This window comes from Panicum virgatum, chromosome 4K (genome assembly GCF_016808335.1).
Source record: "Panicum virgatum strain AP13 chromosome 4K, P.virgatum_v5, whole genome shotgun sequence".
NCBI classification, from domain to species: domain Eukaryota; kingdom Viridiplantae; phylum Streptophyta; class Magnoliopsida; order Poales; family Poaceae; genus Panicum; species Panicum virgatum.
Window position 1 is genome coordinate 17,284,450 of NC_053139.1, and position 17,185 is coordinate 17,301,634.

A 17,185-nucleotide genomic window follows, 5' to 3' on the forward strand; every position below is an offset into this window, starting at 1 on the left:
GCTTGGCTGGAGGCTGGCACAACAGCGTCTGGAGCTTGGAGGGTGGCGGCTTCGGGGCTGGACCTGCGCACCGCAGAGGCACATACGGCAGATGGACGGGCAAACAGAAGCAGCCCCGAGCAGCAGGCAGCCTAAAATCGTGCAATGCGATTCCCATTTTCTCTAGTAAATTGGAACAAATGGACTTGTGTGATCATTTATGTCCCATTATGCCAACCTTCTGTAGAAGTTGAACAACAATCTAAGGGTGCATGACAGCCTAAAACAGTAGCATTGATAGGCGGAGATGAACCGACTCGGCACTAGTTAGGTGATTTCTTCGTAGTTTTTTTATTGAGTTTGTTGTGCAATTAGATTTGGAATTCGCGATATAATATAAATCATGCAATTTAAGTACTTTTAGCCTATCGCTATTGTAACTATGGGGATGTGCAACTAGTCTGAGTGCTTTAAGCGCTTAGATAAGCGGCCCTAGGCGTGAAATTCGGCCAGCTCCGCCCTCGATATACACTATACACAGGAGACTAGCGACCTCAGGGCCTTGGCCCCTGACAAGCCCCAAGCTCGGGCCTCCTCCTTAATTATATTTTGCAGGCTCACCGTCGACACCTCCTTTTTTTTTTGAAAAGTCCTCGCATTCCGTTCTTTCCATATCTCCCAGACTACCAATAAGATCAGTGAGTGTAGCCCCTTTCGTGGCACTCCGGCCCTCGTTCCCATCAGTGGGAATGAGATCTTCTGCAGTCGAGCAAACTGACTGCACTCGGCAGTCACCCCATCAGCACCTTTGGTAGGGATCCGACGATGGCAAGCTCCCACGCACATGACCTCTTCTCACACTGTGCTGGGCCGTGGGCCGTGGCCCAACGAGAGCATGGACAGCTGCTCGCATTAGCCTTCGTGCAGGCTGCATCGTCGCCGCTCCCCTGCCGAGCGCCTCGCCATCGCCGCCTCGAGCGGCGGCATCCTGGACAGCAACGCTCTTCCCCTTGGCTGCAGATCGACACAACGTCTCCACCATAGTCCTCCTCGAAGCCGCGGCTCTTCCTCAGCTCCTCCTCACGCACCACGCACGACTGCAGCATGCGCGGTGGTGAGGATGTGCCCCTCAACCACAAACCACAGACGAGAGAAGCCCCAAGCGCATGAGCACTAGCTGCAGAGCGTGGCCACATTGATTAACTTCACTATTAAGGATGAAGATAATGTTACTTGTCTGACAAAACTGAATGGAATGGTCACCGCGAGATCCTCGATCTTCCTCAAAAACTCCGCGTCCCCGGCCTCCATCCCATATCCAAGCTCGCGCTTAGCGCGCACCTCACGGTCGTCGGCGCGGGATGCGGCCGCCGCACCATCACGCCGGCTGCCCAGTTAATCAGCAACCAGGATCTCGTGAGCCCCGCGCAACCAGGATCTCACCGAGGAAGGCAGGCAACGGTCGCTAGGAGGTGGAGGGCAACGAGGAGGAGCGCGCGGGGTGGATCGTGGCCGGCTCGAGCGGAGGAGCGGCACGCGTCGGGGCGAGCTCGGCCCGCGGCCGCTAGCTCGAGCGGAGGAGCGGCGGCAGCGCGCGGCCGGTGGCCGGCGGCCAGTGTAGAGCGGAGGAGCGGCCCGCGGGACGTCCGGCTCGAGGTGGCGAAGCGAGCTTCGGCAGAGGAGCGAGGTCGTGGCGGTGAGCAAGGCACGGCCAACTCGGGATGAGGGGCTGCATGGCGAGTGAAGCTCGACCCGCGGCGGCTGGTTCGGGCAGAGGAGGGATGAGCGGCGGGTGTAGCTTGGCCCGCGGCGGACGGCAAGCGCGGAGGAAGGGCGCGGCGGGGCTAGCTCGGCCCGCGGCGGTTCGTTTGGGCGGAATAGCAGCACGGCGGTGGACGAGCGGAGCGCACAGCGGCGTTGCTTGGCGTGAGGAAGGAGACGAGAGGATGAGGTGTTCGTGGTCTTGTTGGGCCACGGCCCAGCATGAGGAGAGGTCAAATGCGTGCGAGCTGGCTATCCGTCGGATCCCTACCAATGGAGCTGATGGGGGTGACTGCCGGGAGCAGTCAGGTTGCCCGACTGCAGAGGATCTCATTCCCATCATTGTCCACCAATCCTTTGCATTATCAGTTGGCTCCCAGGTCAGCGGCTTTAGTTGGGGCTGTTTTAACCAGTCTGCCACTAAATCCCATATCCGTTTAGTGTAACGACATCCAACCATCAAATGGTGTGCCATCTCTTGCTCCCTTCAACATAGCAGACAACAAACATTGTGAGGCCACCCTCGGGTTGCTAGCCGGTCTGATGTCCAGACCCGGTTACGTCTGTAATATTCGAATTGTAGTCAATGTCCAGACCACAAACATTGGGTCAGCTGCATCTGTTGGCTCTTGAAACATTGCCATCTAGGAAATCATAGTCAAATTCTAGTGGAGGGTTATTTAAGTCTGTAACGCTTGTGCTATTCGAATTGTCTGCTATTCGTCACCTACAATGATAAGGGAACATGTTAGTGCAATGATATTTATGCTTTTAAAGCTAGGCATCAAGAACAGTATTGGGCAACATAGGACTTGTATTCTCCTGATCTATGCCCAACAAAGTTTGTATCATGTATAGGAGCAATATGTGTCTCAGCCAATCTATGCCCAAGGAAGAACAGATTTGTAGTCAATGTCATATACCCCGCTCAGATTAATTTGATGGCAAGTTTTGCTAAATCATCAAGCAATTTATTCATTTTAGTTTGGCATATTTGCATTCTGATTCTAGCATTTTCCTATATTCCTACATATCATTTTTTATTTCATATATCCAACTTATGCTCAACTAACAAGCAAATTAATCATATTAGCTAAGTATTTTTGTGCCCTGGATTTTAGCATTTTTTACTCGGCCATGGTGAGCCTTCTCTCCTACACCCCTCCTCCCTTGTAAGCGTGATCCTTTTTTCATGTGCTCCAATCTAGGGGGATTCGATTTTGTGGGTGTTTTTCATGTGGCGCTTGTGTTTTGGAGATGAATGTGGAGTAGGATTTCCTCACGTGCTCATCCCTATTTTCATGTTTCGCAGTTTTCGAAATAGCACGCCGCTGGGGATCATTCTAGGTAATGCCTCGGGTGCTCAGGAATTTACAGGTGAGCTACCTCTCCCCCTACACATACCCTGTTGTTTTCTCTATGTGCTGTGTGTCCTTTTTTCTGCAGATAGAGCTGGGTGCCTGTTGTATGTCCACAAACACATTTATGCAGATGGGTTAGGTGTTTAGCTGTCCACAAAAAAATTGATGTGCTGAATGATAGTACTGTGTTATAAGGTGTCTGGTCATGAATGTTTTTGCTTGATATTCGTGTTCTAAAATACCTGATGATGTTTTGATGCCTCATTTTAGCCTGAAATCACACACCCTGATGCTAAATGATACCTGATGAATAGTTTTTGTGTTGATTCTGAATTGTCTGGATGAAATTTCAAATTTTCAAGTAGAAAATTCAATGATGTTTATGCAATTTTGAGCACATCAGCGAATCAGGTCAATGGTAGCGAGAAAATGTGCAGGAGGAGAAAAGAGCGCGGGAACAAAAAACCGCAAAAAAAAAGAGAATCTACTAGAATAGGAGAGTGTGCTACAGGCATGGATTAACTTTCCTATTTTGGGGCGGCCGTACGGCCGGCCTAGTTTACAGCCGGCCGTACGTTAGCTGCCTCCTATGTACATAGTACATCACTCCGATATTTTTTCTCACCGGATCTAGTTTTCTCATGCTTTTGTACTCGTAACAAAAGGAATGGTTCGAAGTTCAATTGTAGGTCCTCAGATTGGTGTGTGAATTTTTATATTTTTCCTTACTATTTAGTCATCAATCTGCAAGTGGGTTGCATAGTAAAAAATAATGATTGATCTAGAAACCTATATGAATCCTGAGACTAAAGCCTCTGACCTCCTTATATGCTAAATCTGCAGTGTTGTGCTCATGCTGTGCTCGCAGTGCTCATCTGCATATAGATTTATAACTGCCATTATAACAACCAAGAGGATCCAAAATCCTTAGATTGATTAGAGTAAGTGACGTGAGATGAACTGAGCAGCCGCGGACCCAGCGACAGCAGCAAGCACAACCATGCTAGCATGCAGAATATCACAACTCTCAACAAAGACGGTACCCATCTCTGGCCACACACAACCCATTGCAGATCAGATTGATCCTTTTTATTTCTTGAAAGTGATCGGATGCTCTACCCTAAAAGCGAGAGGGGTGAATTAGGTACTAATAAAAACTTGACATATGGCTCCAACTAGTTTGCACAAAACTTAAACAAATTCAAGCTATCTTGATGTGCAACTAGGTTGTTTTAGTATAAAACCCCTATCCCAAAAGAGTTATGCACCCTATATCCTTTCCTACCAAGAAACTATTCTATGAAAGTAAGGCACAAATGTTGCAAGTATTAAATGCGGAAGCTTAAAGAGCGGGATAGGAGATAGCAAACTCTTGACGCGGGTGTTTATCCCGTGGTTCGGTTAGCCACAAAGGCACACATACATCCACGTTGTTGTAGCACTCACTAAGAGTATTGCTACTCGGCCACCAAGTCTTTTCCGTGAACACAATTACGGGCACCTTGGCCCCGGGTTCCACTAAGGAGCTTCTCCACAAAGGATGGGGGTCTCCACGTCTCCCGCACAAAGATGTCATCGCCGCTCCACACCAAGTCGGAGGGTCAATGACGTTGCCGGCGAGCCTTCAAAGCTCCAAGGTGCCGGCGCACCAAAATCTTCTTTTGGTTCAGTTAAGAACCACAGCACAAAGGCTCTAGGCCTTGCAAACTCACTCACTAAGAGCTATCCTTTACACAGCACTCTCAAAGTGTGCTAAGGGCTAAGTATATGATCACTATGCTCTTGTATGGCATGGAGGTGTTCTTGAGTATGTGTGGGAAGTCCAGCAACTCCAGCTCTCTTCAAATGGCCGGGGTGAGGCATATATATAGGACACCAAGTCTTGTAGCCGTTGCTCCAACGGTCAGCAGAAAATCTGCGTATCATCGGATGAACCGATGTCTCTGGCTGGGGTAGCGTCGGTTCATCCGGTCACTCATAACCCGAAGTAGCCGTTGAACTCCTGGCAGCTGACGTCATTACACCGATGGTATGCACCGATGCTTCACCGGTTCAACCGGTGTTGAAGACTTGGCTCTTGCGCGACTTGCATCGTCTCTGGAACACAGTACACCCAATGCGCCGATGCCCCTTTTTGAACCATCGGTTCATCCGGTGCATATAAGCTGACTTGGCTTCGATTTCCTTCTGCACCAAAATACCATGGCGTCGGTTCTTCCGACAACCATCGGATGCACCGATGCTCATGCGTCAGTTCTTCCGGTGCTACCGACCGAAGAGCTTTCAGAGCGCTGCCCTGAGACCCGCGAGGGGCGGCCCTTCGGGCCTAATTTTGCCTATCTTCTATTTGTCACCACTTGAACCTAAAAACCTGAGAAAGATCATTTTAACAATCATATTAGTCCAAGTGTTGTGTGTGTCATCAATCGGCTAAACAATATAGTGAAATATGGCATGAGAGACCATTTTCGCTACATTCCTCCTATGTCCCATGAGCCATGGAAGAGAACGTGAGAAAGAGAGAGACCAAGGAAAGACTCACCAGATCGATTGATCCTTTTTCTCCTTTGTCCATGAAAGAGAAGGGCAGCGAGAGAGATCGAGGGAGGTCTCACGCCACATGGTTATCTGCATCTCGTGAGGATCCTCCGTATTGGATTAGTACGGTGCTTGAGAGTTCCGTGAGAAGGACAACTAATTTGTATTTCATTCGGAATTTCCAGGACACGTAGGGGATGAAAGTGATATTAACCGGCATTGCTTAATTATTAGACGGAATAAGAAAGAGATTAATTATATTTTTAAGCAAAGAGATTAAGTACTTAAATGTGACCATAGGATAGTTTAGATTTAATTTTTTGTAGTGGCAGAGGTGAGTAATTTAAACATAGATATAGAGGGTTATTTTATATTAATTATTTATAATGGCATTGGTGAGTAATTTTAGAGTGTTTTTTTAGGATTTTAGATGGCTTCACGTGGAGGTTTCAATTTTTTTTCTAGAGTATCTACCTAGAATTCTAGTTGGATTTACATAAAGACTTTAAAAGGAGTCTTCAATTAGTAATAGTAAGATAATTGATCATTATAAAGGGCTAGCAAGCATAATCATGAAAAACGTATACCACTTTAGCTGATAAATTTATTAGGAAATATAGAAATTGGTAAAAAAAAAAACTTACAAGTCTAGCCGCGCTCTTTCCGCGCGGGTATTAAATGTTTCTGAGAAGCTACCGTAATGTGTCAGGCAAAGGCAGATGCAGTACTCTGGCTGCGAGCCTGTCTACATAATAATCACCCCTGCTAGCTGGTTCTGTGCGGTTGCTTGTGATTCTCGCGTTGCGGCCGCTGCGCGCGTTAAGGATCTCCGACCATTCACTCCCTCCAACTCTTCCCAAACATACTATTTACTATATTTTACTATTTTCTTCTAAAAGATTCCTCCCCCTATAACTCTTTCTCTCCAACCATTCCCCATATCTATTCCCTCTATATACTATCACCCATTAACTAACTATTTATTTATTGTTTTTGAATTTAAAAAAAAATCACACATTATTTGTATTGTCATAATACACATTATCATTATGTTACGGGATTCAAATGAGATTAATATCATTAAGAAATGATGTAATTAGAGTATAGGGGGAGATGTGATCTTCCTCCATACATGGGGGAGATTCATCTCTCCCCCTACGTAGGGGGAGCTGTTGGAGGGTGGGGGGCGCTTTACCGTGTGCCGTTGGAGCTCGCCTAAGAGCAAGTATTATAGACGGCAGGAAACATGCAGAGTTCGACGTGGGAGAGAGAGAAATCAGCGGAGAGAAGCAAGCGAACGACTCGCCAGACGCCGACCGCGAGCGGGCGCATGCGCGCGCGGAGCTCCCATTCGTTGTGCTGCTACGCCGCTCACTGCCGATTGGCTGCCGCTGCTGCGCCGCTCGCCAGCAGCATTTAAACGCATGACGCGCTGGCTCCTTTTCCGCTCGCTGGCCGGGGCAACCATAAAACATGCTCTAAGTGGCCAAGTCTGCTCGGCGCAGCCATGGCCGGCGCCACGATGCTGCAGCTGCAGGAGAGGGTCCTGCTCCCCCGTACGGCGTGGAAGCTTGCCGACCTCGCTGTGCTCTCCCTGCTCCTGGCCCTCCTCGCCCACCGTGCAGCCTCGTTGCTGGCGGTGACCGCCGGCGGCGCGGCGCCGGCGTGCACGTGGTGCTGGCTCGCCGCGCTCGTTTGCGAGGCGTGGTTCACCGTTGTGTGGCTCCTCACCGTCAACGGCAAGTGGAATCCCGTCCGGTTCGACACCCTCACACCCACCCGAACCAGGCTTTTTTTTCATTTTTATATTTAAAAAAACAAAATTTCAAAAATACATGTTGAATAGAGAAATTTTCAAAAATGTGTGTCTGTCCCCCCTAATGGGCGAGACCTAAATGTAAAAAAATTTACATTTAGGTCATAGTGCCCAGGGTGTATTAAACAGTGAATTCTAAAATAGATATAAAATCGTAGAAAAATCAGAAAAATACAAACTCAACTGTTCTAGATTCTATGAAATAATATCTACAACTTTTGTTACATAAAGTTTTTCATTTTATCAATGTATCTAAATCAAGAAAAATAGTTCTTGTACCTAGAAAAATCTGAAATAATTCATTTGGTCTAGTTTTACTTATCTAAAATTTACCAAACTTATTTTGTAGCTCTTAGGAAATAAAATAATAGTACTGTAAAATTTATGGCTTCTAATACTCAGTATAGAAGCATGGATAAATAACTCATTTAAACTAGACATATTGCAAGATCTAATTTAAAAACTTAATCTAGAAATGTTTTCTGGGCCTACCAATTTTGTACAAGCCTATGCTCATCATATGCAACACTCTGGCCAAAGATGACATGTATCCAAATGATGAATCTTGAGATTTAAATAAAAGTGCATTAAAATAGTATTTAAAATAGAGCAAAGATAAATTGATCAAATCAAAAACTTTATTTAACAAAAGTTGTACATATTGTTTCATAGAATCCAGAACAATTGAGTTTGTATTTTTTGATTTTTCTACGATTTTATATCGATTTTACAAATTCACTGTTTAATGCGCCCTGTGCGCCAGGACCTAAATGTAATTTTTTTTACATTTAAGTCCTGTCGCCCATCGATAGGCACCCTGTCGTCCATTGGGTGGCGACAAGCACCCATTTTTGAAAATTTCTTTATTCGGCATATATTTTTTAAATTTTGTTTTTTTAATATAAAAATGAAAAAAGCGCCCGAACTAGAGCTGGGACTTGGGCCGTGCCGTGCCGGCCCGGCCCGGCCCTCTCGTGCCGTGTCGTGCGACAAGTCTATTATCAAGCCCAATCACGGCTCATAGCACGCTGGCACGTCTTCGTGTCTTGTCGGCCCAAGCACGACCCTCCAAATACTTACAATTAGATTTATATGCATCGATACAGAAATATTACTATTGCAATTAGAAAGCACATAAACTATCGATGGTGTGAAAATTACATGATTTTTTTGGAATGAATAATATTTTCTTTCATGATTGCTGTTAATTAGAAAGGAAGATTAACTGTCATAATAGAACAAGGGGCTACATACTGGCCGATGGGCTATTTTCGTGCCGTGCCGGCCCAAACACAGCCCAAAATACGGGTCGTACCATACAACCCGTCATGCTGAGATTTTAGACACAGTACGGCCCTCGTGTTCGTATCGTGCCGGCACGCCTCCAAATATTTTGTATCGTGCCGTGCTTTGAGTCGTGACAAATGCACGGCCCGACCAAAACTGGCACGGCGGTGGTATCGTCCGAGCTCAACCCCGAACGCGTCGCCGAAAGGTACACAACTACGATTTCAAAAAAAAAAAAATCACGTTTTTTCTCTCTTCATTAATTGCATGTGTTTATTCCTTTGCCCAGGATTGACGAGCTGCCGGCGGTGGACATGTTCGTGACGACTGACGACGGCGGACCCGAAGCTGGAGCCGCCGACGGTGACGGTGAACACGGTGCTGGACGGTGACGGTGAACACGGTGCTGTAGCTGCTCGCGCTGGACTACCCGGCAGGCAAGCTGGCGTGCTACGTCTCCGACGATGGCTGCTCGCCGCTGACGTGCTTCGCGCTGCGCGAGGCCGCCGAGTTCGCCAGGCTCTGGGTGCCGTTCTGCAGGAAGCACGGCGTCAGCGTCAGGGCCCCTTTCGTCTACTTCTCCTCCTCCTCCGGCGCCGGCGCCCGTGACGATGAGTTCCAGCGCGACTGGACAGCCATGAAGGTCTAGCTGCTAGCTCCTGTTCCTGCCGCAGTCAACATCCAAGCATCGTACTAGCACATCCACTTCAGTTGCACAGTGCCTGTCTGATGGTGTGTTGTGTTCACGGTTGTTTGCTTGACGCGGATGCAGAGCGAGTACGAGAAGCTGGTCAGCCGGATCGAGAATGCCGACGAGGAATCTCTAGCCCGGCGCGGTGACGGTGAGTTCGCCGAGTTCGTGGGCGCTGAGTGCAGGAACCATCCGACCATAATCAAGGTCTGAGATGAAGAACGGTTTGTTGTACAGGTCCTGACATGACGATCTATGTATGACCCGGCCACGTTCTTCTGCCGAGACTGTGCAGGTCCTGCGGGACAGCGGCAAGGCAGGGGACGGAAACGGAATCCCAAGTCTCATCTACATCTCCAGGGAGAAGAGCCCCAGGCACCAACACCACTTCAAGGCTGGTGCCATGAACGTCCTGGCATGTCCATGTCCGTGCCCTCCTTGTACACTTCTGCTGTGTCCTGACTCCTGAAGAAGATAAGCTCGTGCAGCCATTACTGACTGCTGATGAGTGATTGCTGACCATGCTAGACTGATGACTGATTGCTGAGCAGTAACCATTTTGGCTGCTGTGCAGACGAGGGTGCCCGCCGTGCTGACCAACGCGCCCATCATGCTGAACGTCGACTGCGACAATTTCGCCAACAACCCGCAGATTGCCCTCCACGCCATGTGCCTCCTCCTGGGCTTCGACGACGAGGTGCAGAGCTGCTTCGCGCAGGCACCAGAGAAGGTCCATGGTGCCCTTAAGGACGACCCCTTCGGCAACCAGATGGAGGTTTTCTATGAGGTACTCTACGGATCATGTCACTGTCATAACATTAAAGTACAATTTCTTTTCCAGAATTTTTTTTCTCGAATACGCGCCCAGCGTATCATTGTATTAAGACGAAGAAAAAATTGGTACAGTATTCGGTTACAACCCAAATGGAACGGACTCCAGATGGACACAAGCCGGCAAGCCAGCTGAACACAACCCGAAAGATAAACTCCCATATGAACTACTCACATCCCGCACAACCTAAACGACTGGCTTTAAGTGTAGCCCTTAGTCAATGCTCCATCCCACGGAGGGAGAGCTCTTGCTCTTGTTCTTCAACATCGGAAACATGTCCTGCAATGCGTCCACATGGTGCGGCGGAGGTTCGCAAAAGAAATTCTCTACCGCTGGCTCCGACGAAGCCGCCAAGGGCAGAGGCGCGCCAACCTCACCGAGTTGGCGCATCAGAAGCACTGCCCCTCGCTTTGCCAGCTTGACGGCCGAGAGAGGGTCCAAGGCTTGGCGATGGCTTTGCCTGGGGCCAGATGCCTCAGACGAAGGTAGCAGAGGAGGCGCGTCGACAAGGATGGGGTCAACTCAACGGCGATGAGGTGGCTTGTCTACAAGAGGCGGCGGAATATTCTTCATAACATTGCTGATGAAGTCCTCCAAGGTCGCGGAATTGTCGTCCTCCGATGCTCCGACCGTGCTGGTTGCCTCCTTAGAAGCCGGCACCACAATCTCGGCCGATGATGGCACCTCCACAGGCGGCACCACCACAGCCGGCACCACCTCGGCCGATGGTGGCACCTCCACAGGCGGCACCTCCACAGGCGCCACGGGTGTGGCAGCCCCAGAGTGCCCTAGCAGACCACCGGAGAGCGATGGCCTCTCCTGGGAAACACTCGCCGCTGAAGCCCATCACGAAGCTCCTAAGATTGGAAGGTGGCCACGAACAGCTCGGGGAAGGCAGGCCCGAGGGTGAAGTCGTCCTCCTCGACGCGAAGCACAGCCATGATCGCTGACTTGGCTACAGCCAAAGCAACTACGGCCAAGGCAACGGTGGCGGAGAGCGTGAGGTGGAGGCCACCGTTAGCAGCAGCCGTCATCCGCAACGGCCTATCGTCCGAGACCGGAGGGTGATCACGACCATGCCCAAATCCAGTAGGAGCAACACAACTGTCTTGCCGAGGCTGGCCCGAGCGAAGTGGCGGGCGACGAGGCCGCAAGCAATCCTTGGCACGGTGCCGAAGGCCGTGGCAGCGCAGGCACCGCGATGACTGACGACACGAAGCAACCCGATGCTTGAAGGAAAGGTAGTTCAAACATCGTCCATCGAGCACCTTGGGGAAGCATCATCGCGGTGGCGCTTCCGGCCGAGGAAGCCGCTCTCGATGGTCCCAGGGATGCGTGCACCGCCTCTCAACTCGTTGCCAGCCATCAGGGTCGACGCGAGGAGGGCGATGCGCAGCCTGACCCCGAGCACGGCTTGGGGCAGCCCGACCAGCCTTGTGGGGGTGGTCGTGCCGCAGGAGACCGACGACCAGCTCCGTCGTTCTGCGCCGGTGGTTGCTGCGCCAGGAATGCTTGTCCATCCAAGGTGGCGGAGAGGGTAGCCGGTGGCACCGCCGATGAGGACGCTTGCGGTGCCCACCCTCGCCACGTGGAGGCAGCACCACGATGGAGCGGAGAGTGGGCATCGGAGCTAGCGCGTCGACCTGCGCCGCCACCGGTGTTGAGGCAGGGGTGGTTGCCCTCGGTTGCGGCAGCAGGATGTCGCGGTAGGACGGGGAGCCGTCATCATCGGAGAGGGGTGGGATGTCGTCTCTCCATTGGAGTTGCTTCCCCCGACTGTCGGAGTGGCCGCAAGGGAAAAACGGAGTCGCATCTGGGGAGAGAGCACAACGCCCGGTGGAGGGGAGAGGAGTGCCCGTCGGTGAGGAGGAGGAGGTCGCCAGGGCCGGGGAGGCCATCAGCGTGGGCGAGCCATCGAGGGTGTGGTAGGGGGAGAAGGCACCTGACGCTGGAGCAGTTGAGGATGTGGTGGCCGCCGGTGGACGGCGGCTGCGGTGGCGGCGAATTGAAGCAGAGGTGCTCCGGCGAGCTGCTGGTGGAAGGTGGGGGGTCGAGGTCGGGAGGCCGAGCCATGTCGTTGAGGAGGTCGTCGTCGTCGAGCACGCTGGGCATGGCAGATGGTGGCAGCGCGCAAGGGAGGACGGACGACGGGCGTACGGCGGCTCGGAAGCGAGGGCAGACCTGGGCGGTTGGGGAGGGGCGGGACAGTGGCCGCCGAGACCGGAGTGGCCGCCGGCGGGGGCTGTGGCCGCCGGAACCGGAGTGGTCACCAGTGGTGGCGGCGGCGGGTGGTGGTGTGGGCGGCTAGGTCATCCTCCCCGATCTCTCTACACGCACCGCTAGGGAGGCCATGGAGGGGGTGGATGGAGAGGGTGAGCCGAGGGGAGCGCGGATCTATGGCTGGAAGGGGCAGAGGCGGCGGGAGCAAGGACTATTTTGTGTGTCATGTGCGTGACGAGTTTAGAAGCTTGGATTCGGAATCGCTGGGCTTCAGGGCATGTTTTACTTCGGGACGGGTTGCTTTCACCGCAGGAAAGTCATCTACGGCGTGCCACCGGAGTCCACGGATGTCCAGCCAACAAGGATGAGAGGTGAAATCTTGGGGAGAATTCTTCTACTCTGCTTTTTTTTTTTGGGTGTAGATAATGGAACAATGAAAAAATATTTCATCAACATGGATGCACAGAGCCAAACTTGTATGAAAATGACTGTTCCCCCAACGTATTTTAATTAGCCCATGAGCTTACATCCCAACCGGTTGTACTCTCCCAGTCTCACCATCTCACAAGGAGCTGCAGAAGATGTTTGGCAGCTCAAAAGAACTGATCGAATCAGTGAGGAGCACCATTTCTGGAGAGATGTTCGTCACAGTGCCGATGGTTGATCTAGCGAGTCGCACTGATGTGGCGAAAGAAGTTTCTGCCTCCAGCTATGAGGCTGCTACAAGTTGGGGTCAGGAGGTAACAACATTTTGCAGGTTCTGCTACAGGGAAGTTTGCATTGCAGGTTTCTCTACAGTGCCCCAACTGTGTTATTGTTATTGCAGGTTTGGCTTGGTCTACGGATCGGTGGCAGAGGACATCCTGACGGGGCAGCGGATACACGCCGCCGGCTGGAGATCGGCGCTTATGAACATCAACCCACCAGCGTTCCTTGGTGATGCACCGACTGGAGGACCGGCCAGCCTTACGCAGTACAAGAGATGGGCGACAGGCCTGCAGGAGATCATCCTCAACAGGAACAACCCCATCCTTCTCTGCATCTCCAAGCATCTCGAGTTCCGGCAATGCCTCGCTTACCTAGTCCTCGACGTGTGGCCGCTCAGGGTGCCTTTCGAGCTGTGCTACACACTGCTCGGACCTTGCTGCCTCCTTGCAAACCGGTCCTTCTTGCCAAAGGTAACCTTCTGTCATCATCATATAATTTTAGCTGAAACATTCAGTAATCAGTATTTTCACATCTCACTTTATGCTTATGAAACGACCAATTGAAAAAGATAATTCCTTTGCTAAAACTTTTTAACCACCGAATAATTCAAAAGTTTCCATTGTAAAGTTGGCTAATACTCATTGCATCAAGCACATAATAAGTTTTCCCAATCGATATTCTGGCCATTGTTGTTCTGAACTTTTATCTACTTGTGCAGCCATCAGAACCTGGTTTCGTCATCCCAGTGGCCCTGTTCCTCGCCTACAACCTATACAACTTCATTGAGTACAGAGTGCCGGCTCTCGGCGCGCGCCTGGTGGAACAACCACCGGATGCAGCGGATCGTGTCGTCCTCCGCCTGGTTGCTCGCGTTCCTCACCGTGGTTCTCAAGACCCTGGGCCTCTCCGAGACGGTGTTCGATGTCACCTGCAAGGAGCAGGACGGCGCGCCCGACGGCGGCGACCCAGAGCGGTTCACCTTCGACTCGTCGCCGGTATTCATCCCGCCGACTGCGCTAACGATCCTGACCGTCGTCGCGATCGCTGTCGGGGGCGTGGCGGGCGGTCTCCGGCGCGGCGGCGGAAGGCGCGCCAGCCGCCGGTGGCCCGGGCGTCGGGGAGTTCGTGTGCTGCGGCTGGCTGGTGCTCTGCTTCTGGCCGTTCGTGAGGTGGCTCGCCGGCATGGGAAGCTATGCGATCCCATGGAGCGTTAGGATCAAAGGTTGGCTTTGTAGCGATCCGGTTCGGGATAACGGTTAAGATCTACTCTACATATTGAGTAAAACACACCTGCTAAATAACTCTCTTACGTTTTTGTCCTCGCTTCGCGCAAAAAGTTCGAATCGGAGTTACAAGCTTCCCAGGCTCACATTTTTAAGCTAAGCTTCCAGGCTCACATTTTTAAGCTGGTCTGTCTCTCCTTCCGTTTCCGGTATGGGACTAACTGGGTAGTACTGTGCCGCTGCTACAATACCCGCGACGCTACAGTAGCTTTTGCTACAGTGTCGCGTATTCGGTCCGGCCCAAACTGCCCACGGGTTGTGACAATCGCCCCCCGTTGAGGACTGGACGTCCTCGTCGAGACATCGAACTAGTTTACCCATACAGGAAAAAGGAGCAGGATCACCTCTTTTGGCCCACGTCACATATGTCTAGTGCTAACGATCCCATGTGCCACGTCTGTGGGTTCACTGCCAGCAGCCCATGTGTGTGAGTCCACATGCTGTTGGCATCTGTGTTTCCACGCGCCGACGTGCTCATGTACGCGCACTTCTGTCCGTACGTGGCGTGAAACCGCGAGAGTATGGCTCTGATACCCTGAACGACCCGGTCCGGGATAACGGCTAAAATCTACTCTACACGTTGAGTAAAACACACCTGCTAAATAACTCTCTTGCGCTTTCGTTCTCGCTTCGCGCAAAAGGTTCGAACCGGAGTTCCTAGCTTCTCAGGCTCACGTTTTTAAGCTGATCTGTCTCTCATTCCGTTTCCGGTATGTGACTAACTAGGAAGTACCGTGCCGCTGCTATAGTACCCGCGATGCTACAATAGTTTTTTCTACAGTGTCGCATATTCGGTCCGGCCCAAACGGACCACGGTTGATCGTGGTCGCACGAATGCACGAGAAATTAATTTCGGTGACGTCAAAACAGGATGACTCTTCTGATCAGAAATTCAGAACTAAAGTATGATGGTTGATGGGGCATTGGGGCCGGTAATAAATGCTGATACTACTGAAATAATTTGGGATCCATGTCTGCATTTCCATTCATCTAACCACAACATGTTCCACCTCAGGTTGAGTCAGGGCATGTACAACAGGGAGTGGACACCCGTCGACATGCAGTCTTTTTTTGCAAAAAGCCCCTCAGTCGGGCGAGCAAACGGGTGCCTCGTCGCCTCGCGAGGCGACGACGGAGGCTCGTGCTCCGAGGGCCTGGGGACGGCTCGGAGCGCGTTGTACGCCGCTGCTTCATCCTAGCGATGCCCCGCTCAGATCCGCTGCTCCCGCTTCCGCGCGCGCGAAATCCATGGATGACCGACCACGACGGCGCTGGGCAGGAAGACCGCGGCTGCGGCGCCACCGACCGCTGGTCGCCACACCTTGCCAAGGCCGTGCTAAAGGATAACCGCGACCCGAAGCTGGAGATGCCGCACAACCAGGCCCGGGCCGTCGCCGTCGAGGAGAAGAACCTGGACGGCGGCATCGAGGAGGAGAGCAACACGGGGCAGAGGCAGCGGGAGGAGAAGCAGAGCCGCTCGACGAGCAGGCCGCCGGCAGGGGCCTGCGCCGGGAGGCACAGGAGGAGCCCCAGATCAAGGAGCGGGCGGACCCGCAGCCGGGGGAGGAGGGCGAGCAGCAGCGTCCGCGGAGGAGGAGCCAGCAACAACGAGCAGAATGGGGACGGCGGCCACGGTGAGTCGGTGACAAGCTAAGCAAGCTAAACAAGCAATGGATGCTTAGTAGTACTTGTGTGTTCATGATTTTATGAAATCCATAGTAAAACAAATATAAGTTCAAATAATCTTAAACTTATTTTGTTGGATCTGTCTTGTGATGCGTTACATTTAAAAAATATGAATACCCACACTACTGTCCTGTGTTTTTATCTATAGATTTATTTGTGCTAGAGTGTTTAAATGCATATTAAATTATGTATTGATACAACAAAATGTGAAACAAAGTTTGTGAGACTCCTTTTTAGATTTACATTTCAAAACTGTAACCTTTACTCTTGAGAAGTGTTTGTTTTCTGCTTTTTAAAATATATTTCTTACTTACTGATTGAAAATTGAGAAATATCTAGTAAATTACAGAAAAATAATAAAATAGCAAAAACCACTTTTTCATCTTTTTTCTTTGTGTAGAATATGAGAAAAATAAGTCTGCTATGTTTTCTGTTAGTTTATATGCCTTTTATGATTTAATGTATAAGTGGCTTAAAAATTGCTACAAAGAGCCATGCAAATTAATGTTTATATACGTTTTATAATTTAATATGTTATATATAAAAGATTCATTGGAATTATTTGAATATATTGTGCATTCTCTTATCTATGCAACAAAATGACTACAACGATCAATTATACACCAATCACTATGAGTTTGTGTGTCAAAGAATGAATTAATCACCCTGCAGACAGGCAAACAAACAACTCATTGTACAAGCTGTTTGTTTGTCTGCCTGTTTGTGATAAAAACACAACAGCTGTCTGTTTGTGACAAAAAAACAACAGCTATCTGCACTGTTATACTTTCAGCGACTACCGATCTTGCTCGACGGGACAAGCATCTGAATCCAGTGAGCATTAAAGGCAAAAACAACACCGAATTAAGCATCTGAACTCAGAGAACGTTAATAAAAATGTTAAAGGCAAAAGCAACACCGAATTCCTGACCGTACTGCCTAAACGTAATGTCTCCGGCCGCGTGAGATTCTCAGGGAAGTGAGCGGAGGGCCGGAGGCTGGAAAACCAAACCAAAATAAAAT

At 50.6% G+C, this 17,185-nt stretch overlaps 2 pseudogenes; both read left to right on the forward strand.

The window, feature by feature from the left end:
• Positions 1-7,146: 7,146 nt before the first annotated feature.
• On the forward strand, positions 7,147-14,453 carry LOC120701976 (annotated as a pseudogene).
• A 1,224-nt stretch (positions 14,454-15,677) lies between these two features.
• The window catches only part of LOC120701977, a 34,246-nt pseudogene continuing 32,738 nt past the window's right edge, over positions 15,678-17,185 (forward strand).